Source organism: Triturus cristatus, chromosome 11 (assembly GCF_964204655.1).
Source record: "Triturus cristatus chromosome 11, aTriCri1.1, whole genome shotgun sequence".
In the NCBI taxonomy this organism is placed as follows: domain Eukaryota; kingdom Metazoa; phylum Chordata; class Amphibia; order Caudata; family Salamandridae; genus Triturus; species Triturus cristatus.
The window spans coordinates 187727707-187742807 of NC_140594.1; the positions used below are offsets into that span (position 1 = coordinate 187727707).

At 47.8% G+C, this 15101-nt stretch overlaps 1 protein-coding gene across 2 annotated transcripts in view; it reads right to left on the reverse strand.

The window, feature by feature from the left end:
• The window catches only part of HECTD4 (HECT domain E3 ubiquitin protein ligase 4), a 2430065-nt gene that overhangs the window by 2073858 nt on the left and 341106 nt on the right, over window positions 1-15101 (reverse strand). The gene's annotated exons all lie outside the window — the stretch shown is intronic.

Below are 15101 nucleotides of genomic sequence, written 5' to 3' on the forward strand. Positions count from 1 at the left end.
CCCCTGCGGTTTAAGCCGCTTTGTATGCAAGTCTTAGGGGAATTGTTATTTGATGCCCCTTGCCGTAATGGGGGGATTCTTGGCCTAGCCTCCATAATGGTATGTAGATTATGATTGTTGGTTGGTAAGAATTGACAGACTATTACCAGTTGAGGAGTTCTTATTACAAGGAGCCTCTACAGGGGCGGAAGTGGGGAGTAATCTAGGTGGATACCTGTCCGCTTTTCTTAAGTTCTGATTGCAGGTGTTTTTCCCCCTGGGAGGGTCATTATTCCCTTGCGTTTTGCTTGGGATAAAATTGGTTTGATATGATTGCTGTCCAGCTATTTCCTTAAGGGTTTTTATCTCGGCTTGTATGGTATCTAATCTTTGGTGTAGGGTTACAATGAGTGCATAGATATGTATGCACTCGGTCTGGGTCTCAATTTCCCTACTATTGGCTTTCGCATTGGAAATATCTAGGTTTTGTGTTACCTGATCTTCTTCTTGGCAATTTGCTAGCAATGAGTATCTGTTGTGACAAGGTATTGTCGGGACCTCATTGTTTGGCGAGCTAACTTGGTCGACTGCCACTGGCCCTGACAGAGAGGGAGGGGCAAGCAGACTTGCTCTGGATTTGCTTCGGAGCGGATAAAGAAATAGATACAACAGTCTCACTGTTGGCTTGATGGACTATAATAGGGTCAATGGGAGGTCTAACAACCTTTGGCTTACTCTGTTTGTTATAGTATGATATCTTTTTAGTACCATTAGGTGTTAGGTCTTTTTCACCAGCTAAAATTGTCTCCACTTCTACTAGTAAATCATCAATTGCTGCTATAGTGCCGTTGTTAGCTGCTGACTTAGCTGGCCTACTGAGTTTCGCTAACTTCTTCCCTGTCGCGGCCTCTACAGCCTTCCTCTTACCCATTATTGCTGCTATATGTCCCTGAGGTCACAATTCCTTTAAGTTTCCAACTGGGCTACTTAATCAATCAACCATTGATGTAAAAATACAGAACATAAAATAGCTGGATTATAGATACTAATCTCCCCCACAGTAACCGTGTATTAGGATTGCAACTTTCATATATAATCAAAGCATTAAATAAGAACAATTCTGTTAAAATAATATTTTCCAATTAATGCCTCAATTAGGGCCAACACCTAAACCAATTGTCGAATACAGAGAACAACTGCAGCACTATTTTAAAAGTCTCATGATTTCTAAAAGTGAAATACTGTATGCTTGATTTACACACTACGCATGTCATAGATTCGCAAGAGGGGCCAGACAACAGCAAATACGCTTCTCTTGGTGGCAGGTCAGTTATATCCGAAAATATAATCGAAATTCCCATATCCTGGTTGCCCTAAAAGTAAACCAGATTTGTGCGCACTGTTTGATGTATAACCGCAGGCAGTGATAATTGCGCAAATGGCAAGGTCTTACCAGAGTGGCAGAGTTATTAGCTGTGGGACAGCCCAGCCCAGTCTCCTCCTGTCTCTGACGGGCGCAGACGGGCCTGCCCTTGGCCCAAGCACGCCCGCGCGTGTCCCGCGATGCGGGTTCCCACGAGGGATTTTAAAGCCCCTCCAGGCGCTTTCTGTTGACGCGGTGCTGGGCGCTGTTACAGCAGGGCAGTGTGGCTCCTGTAGTCCTCTGTGACCCAGTGGCAGCAGGCAAGTTGAGAACAGCAGGACCCGCGCTGCGGGATCCTGCAAGGGATTTTAAAGCGCCTCCAGGCACTCTCTGTTGACGCGGTGCTGGGCGCTGTTACAGCAGGGTAGTGTGGCTCCTGTAGTCCTCCATGACCCAGTGGTGGCAGGCAAGCTTAATAGCGGTCACGTTGCTGTCTGTCGCAGTAAGGATGGAGTTGATCTTTGTGTCCCAGTTCATGACCTCCAAGGTGACCAGATGTGCGTGGTGATAGCTGTCTAAGAGAGACCTGCAGCTAGCAGCACTGCTCACAGGACGCGTTCAAACGCTTCTCAGCTCCAAGCAACAGTGATCCTCTATAATCGTTGGCGGTATGCAGTCTGTACCAGGTATGTGGGCCGCATTATCTTTCCCATTGTGGTCTGCACCCTCCCCCTCTTCCCCCATTACAAAGGGTTGGGTTGCTTCCCTTTCGTGCCGCCCATCGGAAGCTGTGCAGCGATCCCAGTGTCCACAACAATGGGCTGAGCACAGGTGGAGAGAGTGGAAAGGCAGTGGGGGGGGAGTAACGGTGGTCCCCCAACTGGTGAGTACTGCTTCAAATCATCAACTATAGTAGGCAGCACGAAGCAGCATCCGATGCTACGCAGACCTCCTGTCAATGCTACTGTACCCCCTTACTAGGGGAGAGGGTGGTAGGACTCCTCACACACAACACTGCCGAGCCAACACGGTTACAGTCCAGCAATGCCCCCCACTGCAGCCTCCTTACTGGGATTCGTGTGCAGATAGCTCAGTGCCTCATATGCCAAAGGCCGGCACAGTCCGCTAACTCAGGCCCTCCGTGGTTCAATCGCAAGAGGAGCGTGGACCCGGCCGGAGCCCGCCAGGGCCCAGGTCCACACCCGCACTCACCAGATGCCAGGGGGGCCTGCACACTAATTAGGGAGCTCCGGCGCGACCCACAAAAGGGAAGTTTTCCCCAACAACCGCCTCCCAATTGTTCTCATCCAGTGCTGCAGCATGCAGGGGCCCAGGCGGACAGATCAGGAACCAGGAGTAGAGGTAAAGGCCTCAATTTTATTGCGCCGTCTGCTAGATGGCCAGCGCGCCACCGCCACCACACTCCAGGAGCCACCACACATTAATTTGTCAGTCACAGCGGGACCATCAGCAGCCCCCAGGCCTGACCACGGCATTCAAACCTGCAGGGGCATCCCACTTACCGCCGGTCAGGGCCCTACTGCAGTACATGCACCAGGCTCACAGGAGATCCCAAGCCGGGAGCAGCCTGCTCTGTCGGGGTCACTGCCACCCACGCCACAGCCACAACATGCACCCTCCCTGGGGGCATAGGCCTCAGCTCAGCACGCGCGAAAAGCCTCCAATCGCGCCCAGTGTTGGCAGAGCGTCTCCGAGTGGTGCTCTCCGGTGCCGTCTCCCGGGGTTCGGATGTCTACCTTACAGCCAGGGCAACGTAGTACGTCAGCGCTTTCCCCTCTGGTCCGAAGGATCGCAGAGTTCGCTCGTAGCTCGTGGAGGCCTCCGCACCACCAAAGCGGCCCCAGCCGAGAGCGCCTGCTGTAACCGGCTTGGCGAGTCCGAAATCGGCGCTCCTACTCTGGCATTCTGCTCATCGTCGGTGTTAAGGGGTAGGTGGCGTGTTTTGCACCCAGGATGGCCCCGCAATGCCGCTCGTATCTGCAGGATTACAGGCCCGGTCTGGAGCTTGGCTAGAGCACGTCGGCCATGTTCGGCGGTTAGCCACGCCCCAACCAACCTAGAGGTATGTTAATGCCCTTCCACCCTCCCAGGAGCGCAAGAGAGTCAGGAAGGGGCTGGTTCCTGACTTGAAGACTTTGACTGATTCAAGGACCTGTGGATAGCGACCTGCTACAGGAAAGCGACCTCATCAACTTCCCCAGGTCATGATGCAGAGTCTTTCGATGTTTGACGATGTAATTTGTTGACTCATAGTCCCACATGGCCTTCAGGTTATGCTCCGACCCCAAGCCTGGTGTGGGTCTGTCATGGATATTCGTTTGCAACTGTCCCTACAATGTTTAAACCCAGTAGTTTTGGAAGGTGACATATTTCCCTAGCACAATGTTAAAAAAGAAAACTTTTGAGCAATAGACTTGTCAAAGACCAGAGGAGTAAAGGTCTGGATCCTGTCTGAAGGCACTGAAAGAAAGGAACTGACGTTAGTACACATGGGTGGTGCTTATATGTGTCACTTCTGGAAGTGAATGACAGAGGTGCAGGACCACATGACTCTACCTACTGACGTGCAGAGGTACTACTTTATAGTTTACAGAGCCAGTCTGACACCCAGGGAAATATTCACAAGGTGAGGAATCTGCCATTGGAAGTAGCCATCAGAAGATCTGTGTTTGCTCAATGGAGAACACGGGGTTAAAGACGTATATTTCAAAGAAGCTCTTACATAGTTTTTCCCACATAGTGTTCTATTCTGCTCATGACCGTGAATTCAGGGATGCAGAGAGTTCACAGGTTGTCCCAGAGCAAGCAGGCCTCCAGGTCTTCATTCTTAGGCTTAATCACTCTAGGATACATTCGGTATGCAGCAGTTTTCACCTCAGACTTTCTACAGCCGACAGACATAGGCCACCAACTGGAGGGAGGTCATGCCTAACAACACACTGGGGTTCAAATGTGATCTTAGGCTGTTGGTCGTCTTGCTTTCACATGTGTGCTATAAAATGGATGTAGTAGCTCAAAAAGCCTATATGGGGTCAGTTTATGTTGTCACACAGTTGCAGTTAGTTCAGGCAGTAGTGGCCTCTCCCCACTCGCAGCTGAACCCCTTGATGCTTTGAGGAGGCAGCAAGAGTTTACAGTGACTGCATCGCTGAAGAAGGTTTGTCAAGATGGTCCCACCTCACCTCAACAGACTGGTGCTCCTTCGTGCAGCTAGTAGGAGAGGAGAAAGGGGGAAGCATAAGCAGACCCAGGACAAATGGATTCCTTCACAGTTAATTATCTGAGGGGAATAGGGGTCCAGCCCAAGTTTGACAAGTTGCGTAAGGCGCACGTGATGTAGTGGTGCGCTGGTATGATTTTCGGCTGCAGGCAAAGCAAGGAAGGTAAAGGGATTGAAGGGAGGGCCATGGTCCCGATCTCTGCATGTGTCCCGCAAGATGCAACCTCCCCCACCCTCTCTGGCTGCGACTCCAACTTTGCTCACGTCTCATCTCGATGTGGATACTCCTTTTGTAAAGTTGAAGGAGGTAGAGGCACCACCCATGATAGATAAGCCACAGGACTGGCTGCAACGCCCTGCAATACGCTCAGGCCTTCAGTTAGCATGATTCAGGTCTGCCCCACCAACTCTCCAACAGACGAACCAGAGAACTTCAGCTACTTATGCAGTAGGGAATGGCTTCGCTGTTTAGGGCCCGGGCAGAAGTCCTCAGCATCTTGTAGATCACAGGCCATGCCTGCTTGACTGCGCAGCCTTCTCTTCAGCCTCCGACTCTCCGGCAGGTGACAGGTATCAAGATCTGTCCAATTCCACGCCAACAGCAGCAGTGATGTAGGGAAGAGCCTCTGGCAAAGGATGACTCAGTGGTCCCCTGTTAAAGCAAATCAATGGCCACTAGTGCGTGGCTACTTTATGGCTCCGCACTCTGGTTCCCCATGTACTCTCTTACATTTGCATGTTAGCATAGTCACTCTAACTTCTTGACTTTCAATTCCAAGCTAAGACTGATGATACTCAGATCCAACCACAAAATCAGTCAGAGAACAAGGATGACATTACAGGGTTTCTAGACAACACACATTTTTGGATACAGGAATCATTACTCTTCCTAAGCAGTTTCAAAATCATGAACATGGCAGTGGGTGGAATATAGGAAAAATCGCTTTCATTTGGCTCTCAACTCAAAGCAGGCCCAACCCTTACACAGAAAGTCAACAGTGACCGCACCACTCTGTAACAAATAAACAAAATGTTCAAGAAGATCTTGCAACTGTCAGTGCTGCGAAAAATTCCATAAAGCCACAAAAATAAACTCCAATTTATGTGCACCATGCTCTGGGCCTTTTGTAACAGAGGGGTCTTACTGCCTTCAGCAACTGATAAACACTTGCTTACCTTAGGTAATGCTCTTGGTGGTGGATACTCTGACTGCAGATTCATCACCTTAGAATATTCCGCAGGTGTCAAACTGGATCCAGTAAACTTTCTCCATAGCAATGCTCCCACCAGGGACATCTTAAGGATTTTTGGGCCCCTGGGCCGATGGATTTTTGGACCCCAGGCCCGATAGATTTTTGGGAGCCCCTGTTCAGAACAGTTTTGAATTTATGATCCAGTTTTAGCTTTTTCGTGCCCTCTTAGGCCAGGTCACTGATAGTGCACAAGCACACTCGTCCATTTCTAAAGTTGTTACATCTGATGTTCATGGATGGTGGAGAGTGTTTTTAATATTGTAACAGCAGCAGCTCACTTACATTACAGCAAATAATCTTTGTGACTCCCGCCCATTTCTCCTATTTGAAGTCCTGTTTTGATCTAAATTAAATTTATTTATGGATGTTGCATGAAACAAACAACATTTCGCTGCCAAATCTTTGTAATAGATGGACCGACCATAGGATATTCTCTTCATACTCTTCGTATGCCAGGGGGACGGCCATACTTGTCAAAAAACGTACACCTTTCGTCTTAGCGGGCACTTCCTGGGATCAACACTGGCGGTATGGTCTAGCTTGGGGTCGGTTGGGAACAGATTCAGTCACATTAGTATGCTGCTACGGCCCCAATATCGACACCCCGGATTTCTTCACTTCACTCTGCGGTAAGATTGCGGAGATAGGCTCCACTTATATTTTTTTGGGGGGGGGTTTAATCTAACGTACAACCCTTCAGCTGACAGATCAAACCCTGCCTCTCATCATTATACAAAATTGCGCGAAGTCATACACCATATAATAGCAGCCAACTACTTACTTGACGCCTGGCGACATATGCACCCCCACAAAATGGAAGGCACACACTTTACTGCTCAGACCGCGTCATGGGCGCGTTTAGATTACTGGCTCCTCTCACGGGGACAAGGTCCCGCCATAACCAACCTCACACACCTAGCATGAACGTATTCCGATCACGCTCCAGTTAAGCTCGCATTAGCCTCCCGAGGATACGGCACCCCCCGCAGTTGCTGGAGACTGCAGCCCTCAGCTTTACTTGATGCAGTCTTTCAAAGTGAATTGGGGGACGAAATCCAAGAATTTTTCCAAAGAAACAAGGATTCAGTGGATAGCTGGGAGACCATTTGGGAAGCCTTCAAAGTTACAATCCAGGGATTCTGTATATCAAAACGCTCAGGAGTGCTCCGAGACCTACAGAACACACTGCGGAAGTTAGAATCTGAGCTTACAACACTTGAGGCACAACTCCTGGTAGGACCCGACAACAACGCCTAACGAAAATTTCGAGAGAAGCTCTCAGATTACACAGACACTGCTAATCTTGAGGCAAGATTCAGGGGCAAATACTGGGTGACCCGCCGTTTCGGGGAAGGCAAACGTCCGGGGAAAGCATTGGGAGAAACTATATGGAAGCTTCTCCAACTAGGTCTTGGAATTGGCTGGGCCTAGGGAGGTACTTTATCGCAACACCGCTGACATACTTGATGCATTCACCGAGCATTATTCTTCACTATACACATCCAATAGGAACAGCTATCTAAACCTAGACGAATACCTGGGGGATGTAGCGCTAGGATGGCTGGGAGATTCACACAGAGAATTCTTATGCGCCTCTTTTGAACTGGATGAGGTACGAGAGGCCATAATGCGTATGCAAACTGGCAAGGCTGCTGGTATGGATGGTATACCCATAGAATTCTACAAAACGTACATAGATCAAATGGCCCCTATTCTCAGAGAGGTGTATGAAGACTCATTGGAATCTGGCAAACTCCCCCCATCCATGAGGGAGGCGCTTATCACTTCCCTTCTCAAACCGGATAAGTCGCCCATCCACTGTGACTCTTACAGACCGCTGTCCCTCATTAAATGCGACACCAAAATTCTAGCCAAGATCATAGCTAACCGACTTAGCCTGCTAATGGAAAAGTTAGTTCTGCCCGATCAATCGGGCTTCGTGCCTGGGAGGGCCACTGGCGACGGTCTTTTTAGATGCCACCAAGGCATTTGATTCAGTTGAGTGGGTTTACATTTTTTGGGGTGACGCAACGAATGGGCATACCTCCACTATTTCTTTCCTGGATAAAGCTCCTATATCAGCTACCAACAGCCAAAGTCCTCATAAACGGTCACCTATCACATGCTTTTCAAATCACCAGAGGCACCAGGAAGCGGCTAAATTGAGACAACACAATCAAGATAAGGCACTCCGCTGTAATCTGCGTCAGATCCTCATATCCCTTTATGCGGATGACATCACATTATATATTAGCGACCCGCAACAAAACTTAAACCCGATTCGACGGGTATTCATAGTCTTCGGGAGATTATCTGGAATCCTTATCAACTGGGGGAAATCTCACATCTTCCCCCTTACTGCGGCGGCCACTCAAGTTCCCCTAGATTTTCTGCTGGAATGGTGTGACACCGATCTGTGTTATTTAGAGATTCACATCTCTAAGGACAGGGGGGAGCTGATGCGCCTCAATTATGGCACCACTCTAGACCGCATTAATGGATGTGTCACCCGTTGGATCTCATAATCGCTCTCAATGTCAGGAAGGGCATCTCTGATCAAGATGGTAATACTTCCACAGCTATTGTATCTCTTTCTGAATATCCCATATCATCCTGGAGGGTATTTTTTTTAAAACACTCCGGTCCGAGATGATCCACCTGGTATGGGGGAGGGAAACAGATGTGTTTGCAGTGGAATATACTCTCTAGGCCTTATTCACAAGGAGGATTTGATATCCCGAATTTCGAGCTGTACTACATAAGCGCACAGGCTCATTATGCCTATTACTGGGTACATCCCCCCGCTATATGCCGCAAGTGGCGGCAGAGCTTTGGCTAGCCGACCCTATACCCATCGACGGCATGCCCAAAAGAAAAAGCTCCAACCACAATTACATGCACGGTAAATGCTTGGAATCGCATCCGCATCCTGCTGCAAAGCCCCATACTATATTCACCATTACTCCCGCTCTCATACCATCCCAACATACAGCTCCTTCAGGAGACGGTGTTCCAAAAACTTAAGGAACAGACCACAATTGCCTCATGGGAGAATCTCAACTACAATTGAACGTTTCAAACGTCCGAACAGATATTTCACAGGCTCCAGCCCTCTCTCGGATATCTTCCTATACGTACAACTTAGGCAGGGCATCCGCTCCATCACACCGGAGTTCCCCCAGGAACCCGCCGTTCTTACTTCCTTACAGCTGATGTTACGTGCTACTTCCCCAGGGCATTTGGTCTCCACAATCTACCACACAATACATACACAGCGGGAGGAGCCTCCAAGCCCATCTCGCACGCACTGGGATGCAGAACTAGGTTACGAGATGTCAGATGACGATTGGGAATATTGTTGCTCACAAACTGAACAAATCTCAGCCAGCAGCAGACTACGCATCACACATTTAAAATTTCTCCACCGCCTGTATTATACACCAGTTAAGATGCGCAAATACAAACTAAAATATTCAGATCGCTGGGTGCGGAACCCCAGGGGCTGACTTTCTCCACTTGGCCTGGGACTGCCCGGAGGAACATGAATATTGGAGACAAGTCTTTGATGCCATAGCACTGATGATGACATTACACGAAGGAAGAAGGGAGACTTATGTTATTTTGTTCAGAAGTGCTCATGGCATCATGTATTTGGTATGGCAGTTTATACGCTGTTCTTTTCCACGTGTCACTTGCGCCGTCACTTTTCATGTCACGAGCACAACGTGCACCTATTTTCTTTGGGTTGCCTTCGCAATTTATGCCCACAGTGCTGATATAACTTTATTGTATAAACTGCCATACCAAATACCGGATGCCATGAGCACTTCTGAACAAAATAACCTGAGTCTCCCTTCTTCCTTCGTGTAATGTTGTGTACATACATGTATACTTGCCTTTTTTACTAATATCAGTTGAGACACTGTTGCTAATTTTCACTTACATACCCAGATCTCAACGTGGTTTATGGGTTTTTGCCCCTGTCGCTATTTGCTACTATAGCACTGATGACAACGCCCAATATCGAGCGCTCCCCACTGTTGGCCTTGTTAGGTTATACCAAACTAATCCCTAAACCATACCACAGATATATTGCTACTGCACTCTTGATGGCTAAACGCCACGTTGCCTGCCGCTGGGGCAGAGGAAGAGCGCCCAAATTTAAGGATTGGCTTAGTGATTTAATTTACTGCCAAGAACAATTATCCACCTATGCAAAGGTACTCCCACGCACCTCACAGCCTAAAAACATATGGGGACCCCTCACACGCTACCTCCTCGCACACCCGCAGGATTATCCAGCCAACGTCCCGGTAACAAGCGAACCATACAACTACCCCACTGAAGATAACATGGAGTACTTATGGGATAGATGTCACGTACCCTCTACCTCCTCCCCCATGCATCACACCTCTTACATGTCGGCACTTTACCCCAAACCTCCGTCTTGGGACATAACTGTTATGCAATGATATACTGAATGTCGACGGTCATATGTATTGAATGTCCAATAATATGCTGATACTGCCATAAGAAATGTCATACTGTGATATTGATGGTAAACAATTCATCATGAGCGCGACAGAATATGTGGCCTATTTTCTATACTGTACCATGCTAAAGAAAGATAAGGAATATGACTCACATGCATACATACTGTGTCTACTATTACATGCTTTTATTAATACTGTAATGTTTCATTGGAAAAATCAATAAAAGAAAATTAAAGGAAAATCTTTGTAATAGACTTTCACGCACCACTCACATCAAAACTAAATTAAAGAGAAACAGTATTGAAAACAATCTGTCGATGAATTATTCAAGGTCATCGGGGCAAGCCTTGCAGAACAGACCTGGCTCTATCAGGGGGGCCCCTTAAAAGGCTGGGGCCCTGGGACAGAGCCCACTTTGCCCATGCCTTAAAAGGTCTCTGGGTCCCACCCGCCTTTAGGTGGCTTTGTATGGTTCTGCTCTGACTGCATTCTGCTTTGAAAGTCGTGGAGCCACATGTAAGTGCCACGACAGAGTGCTCATGTCAGCTTCTTGTCTTTTCCCTTTCTGTGACTTCAGATGCAGAGCATGAAAAACTATTGGTAACTATGTGCTGAATACTGACTTGGGACCTTTTTAAATGTTTAAAGAGGCCACTACATAGAATCTGCAGTTAGATAGAATATCCACCAGACAGGAGTATTACCAAAGGTAAGTAAGTTGTTCTCCTGATGGATACTTCTGACATCACATTGCTCACATTAGAACAGGTAACAAAGCAGTACCTCCCCAAGTGGAGGGTGTGTGGAGTGGACTCAGACCAAACTTTCTTGCACAACCAAGCAGACTAAGTGTCCTTCTTGCTAGACAGGACTGTCAAGGCAGTCGTACTTCATGAATGTATGCACTGATGCCCACATCAAAGACTGGCAGATGTCAAGGAAAGGCATCACATGTACAAAGTAGAAGTAGCAGCCTTATCCCTGGTGGAAGGAATGGGCTCTCAGATCTTTTGTGGGCCGCCTCATAGCCAGTGCATAATAGATTGTTAATGCAGAGGATTGTCTACCTCAACAAGGTCCCCTTCTGCACTGCCTTCCCTTTCTTTGGTCCATAGAACCCCATAAAAATTGGATTGTCTACTCAATGGTCTTTCGTACAAGCAATGTAAAAGCTTAAAGCCCTTTTGGGATCTAGCTGATTGAGCCCGTCCTACGATTTTGCATGTTCAGTGGTGGCAAAGAATGATGGCTGAGTAATGGATTGCCCAATGTGGAAGGAGTGACAACTTTAAGACTGCCATCTGACTTCTCAGCACCAACATGTACGGGAAAAAAGTGATACCAGACAGTTGCACTTAAAGCACCTGACGTTCACTTACAAGATGAGCTGACAAATTCACAATGAGGAAGACTCACTTTAAGGACAAGAGAAGCAGAGAGAAGTTGTGCATCAGCTCAAAAAGCGTAAACATGGGAAGCATCAAGGCCTAGTTATGGTGCCACTGTGGCATAAAAAAACTGTCTGAAGGGTATATACGAGTCAAACATTCGATGAATCTCATCTAAAGAGGGATGGTTGATCCGGCAAATGTAGAAAGGCTGAAAGAGCAGACAAATAAACTTTAATAGTGCTCACTACAAGGACTTGCAGGGCCAAAGGTAAAACAAACAAAAGGATGTGCAACAGCTCTAATTGCAAGGGACCTGTCTTGCAAACGCCACAGCAAGCCACAAATTGTGCCGGTGCCCGGCATAAATGGACTTCGTGGAGGGATGTCTGGTGGCAAGTATAGCATTTCAAACACAGTCCACTGTCACTGTTTAATCTCTACGCATGTAGGTGGAAGCTGCACATATAAGGGTGTAGGACCGTGACCTGTTGCGGAGGCAGGAGGTCATAAAGTAGCAGTATGATCGGAGGACAGGTGCTTATGCCCAGAGGGCCTGGGTACCACACTTCCCTGCCCTTGTTTAATACAGAGTTACTATGATGACTTGGGTCCAGTCGTTCCTGATCTTCTTCGCAACTCGGGTGGGAAAGGCAGGGGAAGAAAGGCCTACAGGAGTCCCGAGCTCCGTTGCAAACAGAATGTATCCCCTAAATACTGTTCTTGCTGAAACTCCAACACACAAAAGGTGACCGTTGCAAAAAGATCTAGTCAGGGTTCTCCCAAATGTTGGAAGATGCCCTGCACTACCTCAGGATGTAGACGTCGCTTATATTCTGCCAGACATCGCCAGCTCAGTTCGTTCACTCTGGTATTCAAGCACCCAGCTAGGTGGTTTGCGATCAGGAAAATGCTACGGCACTCCAACCACCTCCAAGGTGCAGAGCCTTTGGACGCAAGACCCCACTCCACTGTGAATGTTGCTGTACCACATGGCAGAGGTGTTGTCTGTGAGTGTGTCTCCACCTTTAAGGACAGCAGGAAGTCCTTCAGAGCCAGCCCAATGGGCCATAACTCCAGTAGATTAATGTAAAGTCAGCGATCGCCAAAAACAAGAGCCACCTTATTTCCACGTTCCCCCGGCTGACATACCCTGCCCACAATGAACACGTCTGTCACCACCATCACCTCTAGGTAGGGAAGGGAGAGTGGCCTGCTGCTGAACTAACTGCGTTTGAGCAGCCACAACTTTAGCTGTATCCTCTGAGACCTGGATGGCATTGGTCAGATTACCTTGGCACTGGGCCCACTAGAACAAATTCCGCTGCCACGAACGCATGTGTCATCTGGCATAGGTAATGAGGAGGATAAGGTGGCCTTTAGGCCCAGAAGCTTCAGTGCTGCTCTCCCTGTGAGCCACAACCGAGTCTGAACCATCAGGCTGGTAGCCCGAATGCCCTAGACTTGTTGCGGCGGACACAAAACACTGAACACCATGTGTCCAGGACTGCCCCAATGAAAGGAAGCCTTTACGAAAGACTCAGGTGGGGTGTCGGCTCATTGACAGTGAACCCCAACAATGTCAACAGGTTCACTATTACCCGGAGATGGTCCATGACTAACTGTGGCGAGCTTACCTTCAACAGCCAGTTGTCATGGTACAGGAGTATTGGAATCCCTGCCCTCCAAAGATGGGCGGCGACTACCACTATCACTTTTGTAAACACGCAAGGAGCGCTAGTGAGGCCAAAGGTGGTCACGACAACCTGAAATTGCTCCTGGCCTACCTTGAACCTCAGATAGCATCTGTGGTACTGCATGATGGGTATATGAAAATACGCATCCTGTAGGTCCAAGTACACCATCCAGTCGCCTGGGTCCAGCGCAGACAGGATGCAGGCTTGCATGAGCATTCACACTTTGTCTTTATGCAGGTAGACATTCAGAGGCCAAAGGTCCAGTGTAGGCTGGAACCCCCTCTCAATCTCCAGAACGATGAAATAGCAAGATTAACACCCCTTCTTCCTTCTGAGTCCATTACCCTCTGTGAGAGTAACAACCACACCTCTTATAACAAAATGGACATGTGTTCATCTGAAATTAGCTATGGTGTGGGAGTAACATAGGGTGGGGCAGAAAGAAAAGGCAGGGCATACGTTTTTTGAAAGATCTGGGAGGAAATTATGAATTCTGCTCTCACATAGGTTGGGTATGCACCACTTAGGGTAAATTAAAGATATTGGTGGCTGAAGTAGCAAGGGAAGAGGAATTGGGAGACTGATGCCCCTGTTGGGCTGGACGCTATCTGACAGATCCACGTCCATGTTATTGTAAGGATAGGCGTATCTGCTGCACTTGTTGGAAAGGCTGTCTTTGTCTAGCTACCAGCACTCTGGAATTGCCTCTACACTTTATGAATTTGTGCAGAAACTGCTAGGCACAGGTCAATAGCCCTTAGGAACTTACAACCGCTCTGCTGTTAGAGCAGCACTACAAAGCAGTCTACCTTCTCACCAAAAAGGCGGGATGCATTAAAGGCATAATAATGAGGAATACAATATATCTACACATGACAACAAGGGACTACACTTGTACTGGCTGCCCTCCCCAGTCAATCTGTAGTATCCAGACCTGTGTGAATATATATTTGGTCAAGTTTTGCCCATAAGGAATGCTCTGGGCTAAAGAGGCCATAATGTCTTTCGGGATGGCTAGCAAGATCTCGCTGGCCATGTCCCAAAGGGCATGTATGTAATGACCCAGCAAACAAACCTATACAGAGACCAGTGCTAGAATGGACGAAGAAAACATGTGCTTGCTATAAGGATAAATCCTCTTGGATTCCCCATCCGGAGATTGGTAATGAGTTAGGATTCACCTTCTTGTGAGTGGGATGCTTGGTGAGAACATCTAGATCACCAGGTCTGTGACATCAAACCACCAGCCTATTTACAGGCAGGCAAGAACAAGATATCGATCAAGTGAACATCAAAGTATCAGTATGGGCATTGTTAAATGGAAGCAAGGGCTCAGAAGTCGCTGGTCTAGGTTGCAAAATCTGTGGTGCAATATTTGTTTTGTTCTCAACTGAGGGTAACAGCAATTCTGATTCCTCAGCCACCTAGAGGCATGTGGGAACGCTGCTATGGAGAAAGTGTTCTGAATCCAGTCTGGTACCTGGAGAGTATTTTAAAGGTGAGGAATCTGAGTTTATAAATAACCATCACAAGATCTGTTCCAGCTCAATTACAGCACTCATCAGCACGCTGTAATTTAAACGGCTTGTAAGACATTAACATCCCTTGAACCCCAAGGCTAAGAATTTGTAAAGTGTTGAATCCAAATTAGAGAGTGGCATCAAACCACCTTCAATTTAGAAAAATT